The 13,312-nt window shown below is 36.1% G+C and overlaps 1 protein-coding gene across 6 annotated transcripts in view; it reads left to right on the top strand.

Annotated features, from left to right (window-relative positions):
- SLC7A2 (solute carrier family 7 member 2) overlaps nucleotides 1–13,312 on the top strand; it is a 55,953-nt gene that overhangs the window by 15,896 nt on the left and 26,745 nt on the right. For 2 of the 6 annotated variants that reach the window (XM_017831469.1, XM_017831238.1), the window contains exon 1: nucleotides 11,983–12,097. The exons of 3 other annotated variants lie outside the window; for them this stretch is intronic. The gene's annotated coding sequence lies outside the window, so the exon portion shown is untranslated. Of the gene's footprint in view, nucleotides 1–11,841; nucleotides 12,098–13,312 lie in introns of those variants that run through there. One more of the 6 variants, XM_017831390.1, reaches the window with a different exon arrangement.

The raw sequence follows: 13,312 nt of genomic DNA, 5'->3' as shown, positions 1-13,312 counted from the left end.
TCCAGACAAATTAGTTCCATGAATTTGAGTCACATCAACCTCAAGAATTATCCAAATAAATGGGGTCACCAAGTCATTGTACTCTTAGCTATAATACAAAACACTGCTCATAATCTGTAAAGCTGACAGAAAAGAAAATTACTTATCAGCTACAGCCCAACTTTCTTTTTTTTTCTTTTTTTCATTTTTTCATTTTTTCTTTTTTCCTTTTTTCTTTGTTCTTCTTTTTTCTTTTTCTTTTTCTTTTTTTTTTTTAACAGGAAGATTTTCAGTTTCTCTAAGTGTTAAAAATATTTCCCATCAAAGTGGGCATTCTGTTGCATAATAATTTTGTCTGTCTCTGGGAATTGCTAAGTTGTATTAAGCATAGAAGTCGTGAGAAATAATTTCTGCTAACTTCTAATGCCAAGCCTAAGAGTAGAGCCCAGTTATATTCTCAGGGAGATGTCCAGTTCATTTTGGGGAGATGGAGCTGTCATACTCTTAATAGTCAGTAGCTTCTCTTTGATCTTTTATACTGATCCAAAATTCATACCAATGCAAAAAATTAACTCCTCCATATCCATGACTTCTCGTCTGGTTTTGATTGCACTTTCCAAATAGCCTTTGATCCAGCATGTGCTTGTTATTTGGGCTTTCTTTGTGTGCCTTTATACTCAGTTTGATAAACTTTGAACAAAGAAATCCACTGAACGCTACTCATGTTCACGTAGAGTCCATCTCCTGTCTTTTACACAAGCTTTAACGACTGTGCTTTTTTGTACTTCCAGGCATTTAAGACTGTGAAAATTATTTTGTTTGGTCATTTGTCCCTTGTGGGAGAAAGGGGAGAAGAAAAGAAGTAGTATGGATAAATTGAGTTAAGCTAAGTTTCAGAAGAGCCAGATTCATAGTTTTAACATAGTTTCCCCAGTTTCATGCTCTGTTTTTGTGTCTTTGAAGAGAACCTGTTAGCAGAACATAACTTTAATCACATGAAATATCTTTTTCAGAGGATTGGTTTTCTCAGAGTTTGCGTTATAGAGTTTTAGGAACAGGTACAATGAAAGACTATGATATTAACTCTTGAAGAAGTCATGGCATCGTCATCACATCATTGATAGCGGTGTATATTTTGATAGGCATGAAATGGTAGAGCAATTGTCTCTTCTTTCTCAGATGAATTTTCTGCCCTTTTGGATGATTTATGACTAGGTCATGACAAAATTTCTAATGTGACACACTCATACAGCTATCACAGCAGAGAGCAAAATTATACTTAAAAAAATAATAGAGTCTTTATTCTGAAAGAATAGCTGTCTTTGATCTGTTTGATCTCTGGGCTTAGTAGCTCTACTGGATTTTCCTCCTTTTCTCATGTTTTGGCTTTATAGCTGTCACCAGTTTCATATGAATCATTGCAGTCAGTGCTGAGCCCACCAATGTCCTTCAAGAGTAAATCAATTTTTTCTGCTCTGGACAATTCATCCATTTGCTGTTGCCTGCCCTAAACACCCTTTTAGAAGTATTCCTGGCCGTTGCACAGTTGTCTGCAGTTTGTATTGGGTTTTGTAATTCCCATCAGAAAAAATCTCTTTTTAAGGCCAGCTTTGAAGATAATTAATCAGTTCTAATGCTTTGGAGATTTTTTTTTTCATTTCTCTTTGCAATTGTTGGGAATTTCAGAGTAAGTGAAATATGTTCAACTGTATCCTTGTGAAGTCCTAGCCATCCTGCTTAGGATGTTACCCAGATCTATTTGACGTGTAAAATAAGTTTTCTTGAAAATTTCAGAAGAAATACCTATTTATGATGCATGGCTAGAAGAACACCACTTTTTCAGACTTTTACTCTCAGAGTTTTCAAAGATTTCTCTCAGCATTATGTCAGCAAGAGACTGTAGTCTGTCACTGTCCTGTTAGTCTTTAAGGATAATCAGAGTGATGTAGGATGACTACTAGTGCTACTGGAGAGTTACACACAAGGATGTAGACCATCTACCATCACTTGGAAGTAAAATAATTGCAGATGTTTTTGTACACAACAGGCAGTCTTCTATGGCAGATTTCCATAAGTATCTGCAGTGCTGTAGCAGAGTATCAGGTTTCATTTATTTCTGTCTTCTATTTTAAAGTTTTTTACCTGCAGAGTTTGGAAATAGAGAGGAAATTATTATTTAGGGAAATCCTTGCCTAATTAGAGGAAGATGCCAATTAATTCCAGGTGGGTCATATGGAATTTCTTAAGGGTTGATTTTTAGCTTTTGTTCTAGCTGGAAATTCTGCTGTGCCTATAGTGATAGATTTTTAAAACTGTATTTGGCTAACCCCAAAAAACATGTCTAGTTTGTGCACTGCTGAAACTTTGCTGGTAAGTACATAATTGCTCTTAATCCAGAAAATCATAAGGAGCTTTTTGTCCTTCATATCCTTTTATTGAGACACAGACTTCTTGCCTTGGATTTCCAAACTTCAATGCTTTTTGAGACTTTAATTAGAGCTTGTTATTTGTATTTTAAGTATACCAGATTGATAGCATTTGAGAAGACACTGAACTCTGGATGCTTTGTTTGAGAAGGATACATAAAGTTTGTGAAACTGCAGGTCCTCTGACCAATCATTCCTAGATTTCAGTGGAGAAATGCTGAAGAACAGCAGTGATTATCCTACTATCTTCAAAGTATTTCTAAATTATTTTTCTTGTGATAATTAGAATTATTGTGGGGGGGTTTTCTGAGTCAAGTCAAAGGATTCTTATTATAAAACCGGAAGTAATTTAAAATATTTTAAAGATTATTTTCATAGTGGAGCAATTATTGTATGTCATTAGTTTCCTGTCTAATGAATCAGTCTTCTTGCATTCATCTAATATAATGCTCTAGGTTAAAAAACCCAACCAAACAAAACCCCTCCCAAAACTCCCTCTTTAAAATTTCTTCTGAGGTGATTTTTATTTTTGAAATGAATACTTTCAATTGATTAGTTATATATATTGTGATGGCTTTTGATATTGTAGTCTACTGAGGAAATTATTAACATTTTAGAATTGCTTTAGCCAAGCACATTTTTAAATTTATTAAGATGTTTATGGAATTGTTTTAGCCTCTACTGAAACAGATGGAACTCTCTACTAATGTTTGAAGAACACTTATCACAGAGATTGTCTTTCTTTTCCAGATTTTTCACAAAAGGAACGCAACTGCGGTTAAGCAGGGTGGTCAATAATGATGCATCTCAATACCTGTCAAAAATCAATTGTTGCAAAATTACAGAGACATTTTGTTTGGGTCTGATATTACTGACATTTCATCCAGTTCATTTTTCATGCTACAAGATGGACTCTGACGCTAATGGATAATGTGCCTGAAAGTTCCTACTGGCGTGTGATACTCTTTGCACACTTCTACTGGAAAACAAGCTTAATATTTAGATGAATATGCAAGTATTTCAGTGATGGAAGAGCTATATTTTCATGAGGGGCTAAAGTTAAAGGGAAGGTTATTTGGATAAAAGATATCCAGGCCACTCTAGTGGGTCCATAAAAAATTTGAAGATGAGACTCTGTTCTTTGCATATAATAATTTTAAAAGGCAGAAAATAATGAAAATTTGAGGCTAGCATTTATGTAAAATGTGAAAAAAGTCAAAATTAAAGGGAAATAAAACAAATTAACTGGAAATTATGGGAGTTTGATCACAGGGAGTGTTTGGTTTTGCTTTAGCCTCTTCAGCTGCTGGAAACTCAAGTTCTGCGTGAGAAATGCAGATGCATTTCTGTCTAAGTGTCTAAGGAAATAAAAAGCAATAGTTTGACAATTGTATGCCAAAGTGGCATTTTCTGAAGGCCAGTAAAGCAACGCATAGGTGAAAAAGGATCTTAGCCAAAGTATACTTGCTGACATGTTGATTATCATTTAAACTAGCTAAGATTTTTTTTTTAGATTAGCCATGCAGGATTTTACACTGATTATCTTAATTTTATGTAACAAAATTCATTATATGAGTGTCTGTTGCTGCTGTAGAACAATTTAAAGTTTCATGTTTTAATAGTGTTTCCATGAGGAATATTTTTGTGCCAAAATCTTTTTGCATTATGAAAACATGTATCATTTACAAGTGGTACTAACCAATGATCAGGTTCAATAAAAATCAGTAAGTTGGTGAAATATTCCATTTAGTTCTAGTAAGAGAACTGGTGGCATTTCAAAATTAGAAGTAATTTCTATGTCATTTTGCAACTCAGTAATTTACCCATATGGGGTTATGTGTATTCTAGTTACCCTGTTAAAGTAAAGAATTGAATTAAGGAAATATTCAATGTCAGAAGGTTTTTTCAAACAGTTCGTAAAATGAGATGTCTTTCCTGCTGGTAATTTCCTAGATCATTGCATTTCAACTGGCAACCTGTTTTCTGGGTTTGTCCCTTGAGAGACTGAATCTGTCCTGGCCACCTTTTTTCTCCAGGGGCAAGTAAGGGATGGTTTGTGGCCAGATCCTGCCTCTGCACACACAGGCAGCAGGAACTCAATTTGCTGTCAGTGCCACCAGAGCTCATGAGAAGAAAGTGAGGAAGGAGGATAGTTTTCTTCTAAAATTGTGATCCAGCCATAATAACAGTATCTTCCTACATAGTAGGGACTGAGAAGCAATCAAAAAAATAGTGTAGTTTGCAGTCAATCACACACACTGTCGTTGTCAGGACGGACACCACACTGGGATTTCACGCAGAAAAGCCTTTATTTCATACAAACATGGCCAATTTATAGTCTCCCCTAGCCAGCGTGTTTCACCACCATTGGTGCCCTTACTACATACACATCTTAAGGTTGGCTGCTCTATAGCTTCTGCAACTCAGGGTCACTCAGCAAACAGTCCAGGCTCTCTGGCTATCACGGCTGCCCCGCAGCTCCATCCTCCCTGTCCACCTTCTCATCTTCATTGTTTACATTCCTTCACAACTTCACAGCTGCAACCACTCAAATTCAGGGCCCAAGCTGTCCACAGCTCAGTTGCCTCCCACAACACACGAGAACGCAACATTCATCATGTTAGATGTTAGGATTTGTGTTATCTTGATATGGACAGTAAATATTCAGAATGGAGCGTCTGACACCACTTCTGGCTGGATTGTCCACATTTAATGTCAAAGGGTTGCTATAGTGACTTTGCAGTGACTTATTATTTTTGGGATTTCATCTTTGAAAGAAGTGGTTTTGATTTTGCAGGGTGCAGAAAGTACCTGCAAAGAATGTGGGGTGCTCTTAACAGCAGTAACTTCAGACCACAGAATGCTGGTTAATGCTTCTGGGACTAAGCACTGCAGATGGAGCTTATTTGTATCATATGAATTAACTATTCCCATTTATGTTGTTTTGTATTGTTCTGATATATAAACCTAAAATAAATCACAGCTGTGCCCTGAGCACATGGGTTTTGTCTGGTGTTTGTGATGTCTGCCAGTGGCACTGGGCTGTCACAGTTCCGTTTTTGCACAGAATGGAAGCAAAATACTTCTCTGATTTAATATTTAAAGTCCAGAACAGATCAAGTGATGGATCCTACTTTAAATACTTTGCCATTATTTTAAAGCAATATTTGGTTACAAAGGAGATTTCTCAAAACTTTTGCGCAAGAATCTCTTAAATTAATTCTTATTGCCTTTGACTTAAGATAAAAGAAGTATGGAATATAAACAACATATGCATCTAATTGTTGGATTTCTGTAAGCAAAAGAAAACAAACTTAACTTCTGAAAATTCTTAAAATTGGCAGATAATTAATACATGCTACATTTTATATGTTTCATTATGAGCAAGTTGTGACATCTTGATTAGGTGACATAGGGGGTTTTTTTGTTGTTGTTGGTTTGGTTTGGTTTGGTTTGGTTTTGGTTTTTTGTAATCTCTTTAAGATGGCATCTTTTCCATGTCCATCTTTTCCACAAAAAGTCATATAGAAACAAGTAAGGTGTGTAATAGGTATTCTTTTCCTGCCCTTGCTCCATGATATTTTTGTAAGGCTATTTCCAGTATCGTCCGTGATTTCTTTTAAATTAGAGATATTCATCCTTTCTCTCTTCTCCACTCTCTCTTCTTTCTTTCTTGGCCCCCATATAGAAAAGGGGGAAAGTCCACTTTTTTATATTTATAAATTTGAGTTACCTTAAACAGTTTCCAGTAACTCAACACAGAAAATTAATTGCACTGTTTTTTTAAAAGAAAAAGATGTCCTGGAGCCCATTAGTGTGTGGTGCACTGGTCAAATGGGCTGAGAGGTGCTGTGACCCAGAGGGATGAGACTGGACAACCTCAGTGGAGTAGGCACCCCTGAATCTGATACTACTTGTGCTATCAAACCAGCCAACTGAGGTTGGGAAGGGAGGAGGGAAATTAGGTGAATCATTAGTTCTTTGCTTAATTTTCATTCTTGCACCATGAAATTAGGATTATTTTGGACTATTTGACTCCCCTGTGGAAGTGCACAGGAGCACAAAGACAAAGCCATTAAAAAATACAGATTTTATAGACATTCTAGAAGCCACCTCAGGAGTTTAGGCATGTGAAAGGGCTCTCATTACTCCTACTTTAAAATCAGTGGCTAAGTCCTTTTAAAGAATCACCAACTTTTGTGCAAATCAATAAAATTTTCAGCAGGGAAAGGTTTGGGATTTAATTTTGATCCTGCAATCACTGCTTATATTTTCCTATTATCAGTGAAAAAGGTTGTATTTGTAAATATATCTCTATTAGTTTTTCAGAATTTTATGTTTTGATTTTCTCTGGTTTGAAGAGAACAGAATACCTGGAAGTGATCTGATGTTAGCTTCTAAGAGGCTTTTGCTTGCGTCTTACACAAGAGACTGTAATGGAAACTTAGTAACGGAGGGTGAAAGGTAAAGCCCTGTTACTGATTAAAAAGAGTAAAACAGCAACCTTCCTATCATTTTGCAGGCATTTTCCAGCATGGAAAATGATTGTTAAGTAGAAATGGAATTAGTAGAAATTTTCTAGAAGTTTTTATAGGAAAACAATGTCCATAGCAACTGGGAAGATTTCCCTTTTTTGATACAGGAGAAAAGATCACTATTAGCCTTTCAATTAAAAAATTTTTAAAGAAAAACTGATTTCCTTAAAATTTTTAAAGAAAACCCATCTAAACCTCCTCACAACAACAACACAAAAAATCTAAGTAAAGTGAAAAAAAGAGATTGGCTGAGGTGAAAAAGAGTAAATTGAAGGATGATAGTCCTATATGTAGGATTGGAAAATAAATTTTCAGTTGGTTAATTCAGGTAATGAAGAAAGTGATAACTAAAACCGGGTGACCTTAAAAAAATATAAAGGAAGCCCATTCAAAACAACTAAAAATTATTATATCTGTACATATTTATATAACTTCTAATAATAACTCAGATCCTCATTATTTGGGTAAAAGGCTTGGTGTTTTTTATTTTTTAAGTTTTGAGATTTAAGTACTACTTTTCCATGCCAGTTGCATTTGCATAGGCTGGGATAATTTCTATGAAGTGTGCCTAATTACCTACCTAAATTGCCATTAGAAGAAGATATACATGGTCATTAGTATTTGGATCAAACATGGACTAATTGTCAGAAACTGAATACCTTTTTTTTTAAGTTGGCTTCAGTTCACTATGAGTTCCATCAGCCTTGTGGAAAAGCAGAATGTTATCCAATAGCTTACATCTCAAAAATGCACAGTGCATTAACTTGTTTTCTGGTCTTTCTGCTTGCTCTTATTGAAGGTTTGTAACTTCATGGCTCTAATGGAGAAGCGTACTCATGCTTCAAATGTTGGTGGTGCCTTCCTCATGCTCCTTCCCAAGCTGCAGTGTGGAGCTGCATCTGATGCTCCTTTCCCAGCTGTCCAGGGAGATGCAAAACAGCTTCATTCCCAGTCTTGGCAAGACATAGCATTGCAGTTTATTTTCAATTACTTGATCCATTACAGATCAAGTGTTTGTTAGTTTTAACTTGGATTTTCCTAGTTCTTCTTTGTATTTACAAAGTTTGTATTACAGACTTTTCTATCTGAATTTCCTGTCTATATTTATCCTGTATTCAAGGTGTGGATTTGGGCCAAAAAAGTATGTGTGGATATTTTTTTTTTACAGATAGTATGGCTTTAAATAGTTACTTTCCTTCTCCAAAGCTTCTCCAAAACTCTGATTTTAGACTTAGGGACAGCACTGTGAGTCAGCACTACAAACATTTTCTTTAGACCCCTGAGAATATTTTGAATTCAACAAATGATAGCTAGTAGCTGCTTGGGATATGCTTAATATTAGGTTACATGACTAATTCTTTGATTAGAATAAATAATAGGAATTTGTGCCAATGTAGCCCTTCTTCTTTTTACATATGAAATGATGCAGGATTGCAGATTTATTCTTCCTGCTTGTATTAGTCTAATAGTATATGATTATTTTTATAGGATGTATTATATTTCTTTTACAGAAGTCAGGATTTGAGGTATTTTTCCAAGTACAAACTCAAAAAGAATTATTGAAGAAAAGGTGAGAGAATTGATAAGTGATAATTTTATTTTAATCTGTACAACATTCTGTAGGAACTAGTTTCAGTAATCTGCTTAAACCACAAAAATCTAAAATAAATATATTTTAATAGATAGGAAACCCTTTAAAAAGTGTTGAATTATAATTTATTGTCTTCAGAACTTATGCTGTCGTAACATTATAGAGATAGCCTACATTACTGTTGAGCTATATAAAGATTTCTTTTCTCTCTTGAATGTTTGTGGTCATTTTAAGCACAGTAACATAGATTGCACTGGATTTTTATTCTCAGAAGCATATTAGAACCACTAAAATGTAATTATCTAGAAAAGATTCTTGCTGACATCTCATGAATCCCCTTATGAATACTAGTGCATCTTCTCATAACCCATCAGAGCTGCACAAACTGTACAAAACGTGTGTTTCTCTTTTTCACTGTGCATGTCAAAAGTTGTGTTTGTTACAGTTGGTTGCAAAGTCAAGGGGTTGCCATGGTTCACTAAGGCCCAGTCCTGCTAGCACTTTTGTTCATGTTTAACTGATGAAGTATGTGTAGTTATAGGGGGCAAACACATGGATCTTCATGTGCAAAGTTACCACCTCTAGTTATGTAAAACTCTACATATTTTTGGCCTGTAGCTGTGAGACTGCACCTGTGAGACAATTCAGAGTCAACAGCAGAGCAGCTTTTAATGAGTTTATCACTTCGGTACCTGCAGTACTTTGTTCAGTCTGTGCAAGAGTTTCACAAATTAATGGTTTGGGGTTTTTTTTCGTACATTTAAAATTCCCTGAACGTGAATGTCTGCATAACTCTATAAAAATATGTTCCTTTTTACCACTCTACGGGAAAGTCTTAAAAGCAGCCTTCCATAGGAATATAAAATAAATAAAATAATTTTCTCTTTCAGTTCATTCTCTCTAATGTGGTCAACTGTTTCCTGGCAAGAAGAGAATAACTGATCAACTTCTTTATGGAAAGAATGTGCTATGAAAGCCCTTGGGGTATGCAAGTTAGAGAACTGTTGGATGAAGCATTTTATATTAATCCAAGTATGATATAGTTGCTAAGTCTCTAAAGTCAGAACTTAAGCTATAAAGTAATGTTTTTGATCAAAACACAGTTGGATTTGTAACTGGAAATAAACTGGGAGCCACAAAGTGGATGTACCACAGCTCTCTCCTGGAGAGAAACAAAAATTTCCTCTGAGAGAGAAGCTGGATATGCTATTGCAGGTAACTGCCACCAGACAGCACTCTGTATGCTCAGTCTTGTCCAAAGAGCACCAGGTCTGGCATCCTTCACTGATAACCCGTTAGACTCCATTCCTTCATGAACATCTCTCTGATATTGCTTTCTCACACACCCTGAGGTGCACAAATACACTTCACAGTTGAATCCACAAAAACAACGCTCTGCTGGGTGGTAACATGGTCTTCTTCTTTCGAGCATGCATTACTGAAAACACACACAAAAACTATGAGTGTCTGTCCATAGGACCTTTGATCCAAACACTACGTAAGGGGGACACACTAATCCACCCCCCAGTGCACTAGATCAAGGCGCGACAGATGGAAGGTATTTTATTTCACTAGCCAGGGCACTCTCCCTGCCTCTTGACCGGCAGCCAGGACAGTTCTAGGTTTTAATGCCTTTAACAGTGTAGCTCCTGTGTGCTCCTGTTCCCAGGATTAAGTTTTAGAAAGTCAGATGAACCACAGCAGCCCAGCTCCTCTGTCTTTGTAATGATCCATAAATTTACTGGTGTTACCTGGGATGAATTGTTATCACAGCCAGGAGATAAGCAATATGACAAGAGGCAATGGGCAGTAACTGATGCACAGGAAGTTCTACCTAAATATGAGGAAGAACTTCCTTAATGTGCAGGTGACCGCACACTGGAATAGATTGCCCAGAGAGGTTGTGGAGTCTCCCCCACTGGAGATATTCAAGAACCATCTGAGTAATTCTCAAGTTATTCATGGCTATGTTAGGGAGTGCTAGTTTGGTAAAAAAATGCCTAGATATTGTCACAGGTCAGAGTGATGCTCCTTAAAAGTAGTTTTCATGTATTTCTGAACAAGAAGCCTACCCTGTAGCACAACTTCTGACTGGGTATTAACTGTGAAAGAGATAAAGTTCATATTAATAAAGATGAGGTCAACACAAAGGAAACGATTAGTATTGTCATCATTAGAGCTTCAACAAACAAGACCTTTCTCTTAACACCTTTTTGCACTTTAAGAAAAGAATTCCCTTGGATAACATAAACTGGACTCCTGGTCTTGAAACATGGCCCACCCCTGTGGAGCACACTCTTCTTGGAGGCATTTCTCCTTGGATGTGGGAGAGCTGAGGAAAGGTTGTATTCTTTCCTTGCATGTGGCTGCAGGAAGCAGGACTTTTCTTGAGGGAAGGAAGAGGAGCCTTCTCTGCTTCTGGAGCACTGGCAGAGTTTACACTCACAGAAAACTAAAAGCTGAGAGAAAGTTACAGAGGCTGTCAAATAACGTGTTTTTCTGCATATATTCATAGGGAAAACTTTTCAATGATGAGAAGCAAAGGGCTTTTATCTGCAAGGTTTATCTTTTGAGTTTTAGCTGAACAAAAATAAAGTGATTTAAACACGAGTGTTTAAAAGGAAACAATATGCCATGAATAATATTGACTGGAAATGCTACTACATGTTTGGAGTGAGGTTTTAATAAAAATACAGCTGCAAACTGTACATTGGGGGTTGGTTTATGCTGGAAGCTAATTTTTAAGAAACTGAGATTTATTTATTGGTTGTGTCACAGGAATATTTGGTTTGTTCTAATTCCAGTGTTCAGCATTTTTGCATTTCAAGCCATATAAAGGAGTACAAGATCTATGGTACATCTACTCAGTTCAACAGAATGGGCTCTAACCAGGCTCTGTAAATATACTGTCTCCTGTGTTGTTTCTACCACAGCAGTACTTTTAAAGTTTTTTATATTCTTCTAAAATTTACTCAACAAAACCAGTTTTCATGCTGTGCTATTGCATTTAGGTCTACTGCAAAGTATCCTTCAACATGCTTGAAAGCCAGTTTATTTTTCACAAGGGCTGTGGAAAGATTTTGCCTTGGTATTCCAGTGGGATACCAAGTTTGACATCTACATTTCCTCCAGGATGTGTTAAAGGTTTCCCTGTAGGGGAAATTACACAACTCCCTCACTGCATGAGGGAGTATACAGCATGCATTTTGTATGCACACACATAGGTATGTTTAAATGTAGGGAATGGCAATCCAGTTGGATTTTGTCTCTTCAAGAAAGTCATGTGATTTATCAGAACACCTGCAAGACTTTCTCTCTCTCCCTCTCTGCCTGCCTGCCTGCCTTGGCCGGGCGAATAGCTGACAAGCTCTCAGCCCTCCAATCGCTTGGGCTGCCAAGCCTCCACCCCTTGTCACCAATGGCTTCCACGCTACCTGCAGCTGGCTTTTAAAGCAAGTATGTTAATAAAATCACTTTCAGTCATTACTCTTCCATTTATAACGGCAGGAGTTCGGGACTGGGTAAGAAAAGCAGAAGTTTGCCCAGCAGAAGTTGCTCTGAATCAGGTTTGTAATGATGTTTACTGCTGAAAGAAGTAACCTGCAAGCAACATAGCTTATCATAGGAAACTTTGCCTTTAACATACGTGCTTTTTGAGTAGCAAGAGCTGTGGTATACAGTTTGTTTACAATACAGCATTATTCTGTCTTTGGCAAAGTGCAAAGTACAGTGCTAATATTTAGAAGATGCAGATTATGTTTTCCTTCCCTGTCTGACTGGAAAGTGTTTCTGCTTTTGGATAATAAAGCTTTCCTTTACTGTTTTATGCATCGTAGACTTCTGTTACAGAGTGCTGCTTTCCAATTTTAGCACTTTAGTATTATTGAAATACATTACTTTAAACATTCCGAGGCATCAGGAGTTTTGTGAAAGTCTTTGGAACAGTATGAACTTTTAGGACACTTGCAGTAAAATCATGTGTTGACTGTGCATGTGTGTACACACATACATACGGAAATCATAGACTATACCTAGTTTTGCTTCATCTCTGAATTCTTTTACTTTTATATATTAGTGCACAAGATCTAATCAATGCAATGCTGCAATTTTGGGTAAGGCTAAATGTACTTAAGGGCAAACAAAAAAAATTTAATCAATTCTATAAATGGAAAATATATAAACTTTTACAGATTTTTCAGGAAAATGAGGCGAAAGGAAGAGGCTAAATTAACCTGTATTAACCGGTATATATTTATATTTTCCCATTTTCAGTATGTTAAAAATTTATTGGAGTGTTGTCTCCTTAATTGGTATGCTGTTTAAAATGTTAAATTATTGTACCTAAAATTTATAGTATATTATATAATATTAGCTCAACAGAATAGTTTTTAAGTAAAATATCTTTACATTACTTTGGCTTCAGGAATCATTAAACATACTTCTCAATAACAGTATTAAAACTTTCAGATGTTTTATATTGCTTTATAACAGTTGCCTTCCATATGAGATTTTTATCTTTTTTTATTAGAGCTCTTAACTGAAAATTTTGTAGGAAAAGCTGAATGGTAGCTACAGGAAAACTTTGTATTTTCTCACATGTAGCTTGGGTTTAATGTGTACTAACTTAAATTGCTTATGAGACATAATTAAATTAAAATGTGATTTTAATGGAAATAAAATTGGTGATGCATGATGCAAGTTACTTTTTTTGCTCTCATATCCCCTTTTTTTTTTTGCATTTTATTGACTCCTGTTTCGGATAGGAGTCTAGGTTAGGTTAT

Source organism: Lepidothrix coronata, unplaced genomic scaffold, assembly GCF_001604755.1.
Source record: "Lepidothrix coronata isolate B3197 unplaced genomic scaffold, Lepidothrix_coronata-1.0 Scaffold0, whole genome shotgun sequence".
NCBI classification, from domain to species: Eukaryota; Metazoa; Chordata; class Aves; order Passeriformes; family Pipridae; genus Lepidothrix; species Lepidothrix coronata.
The sequence above is the reverse complement of the archived record's forward strand: the minus strand, read 5'-3'. Positions and strand labels throughout refer to the sequence as shown.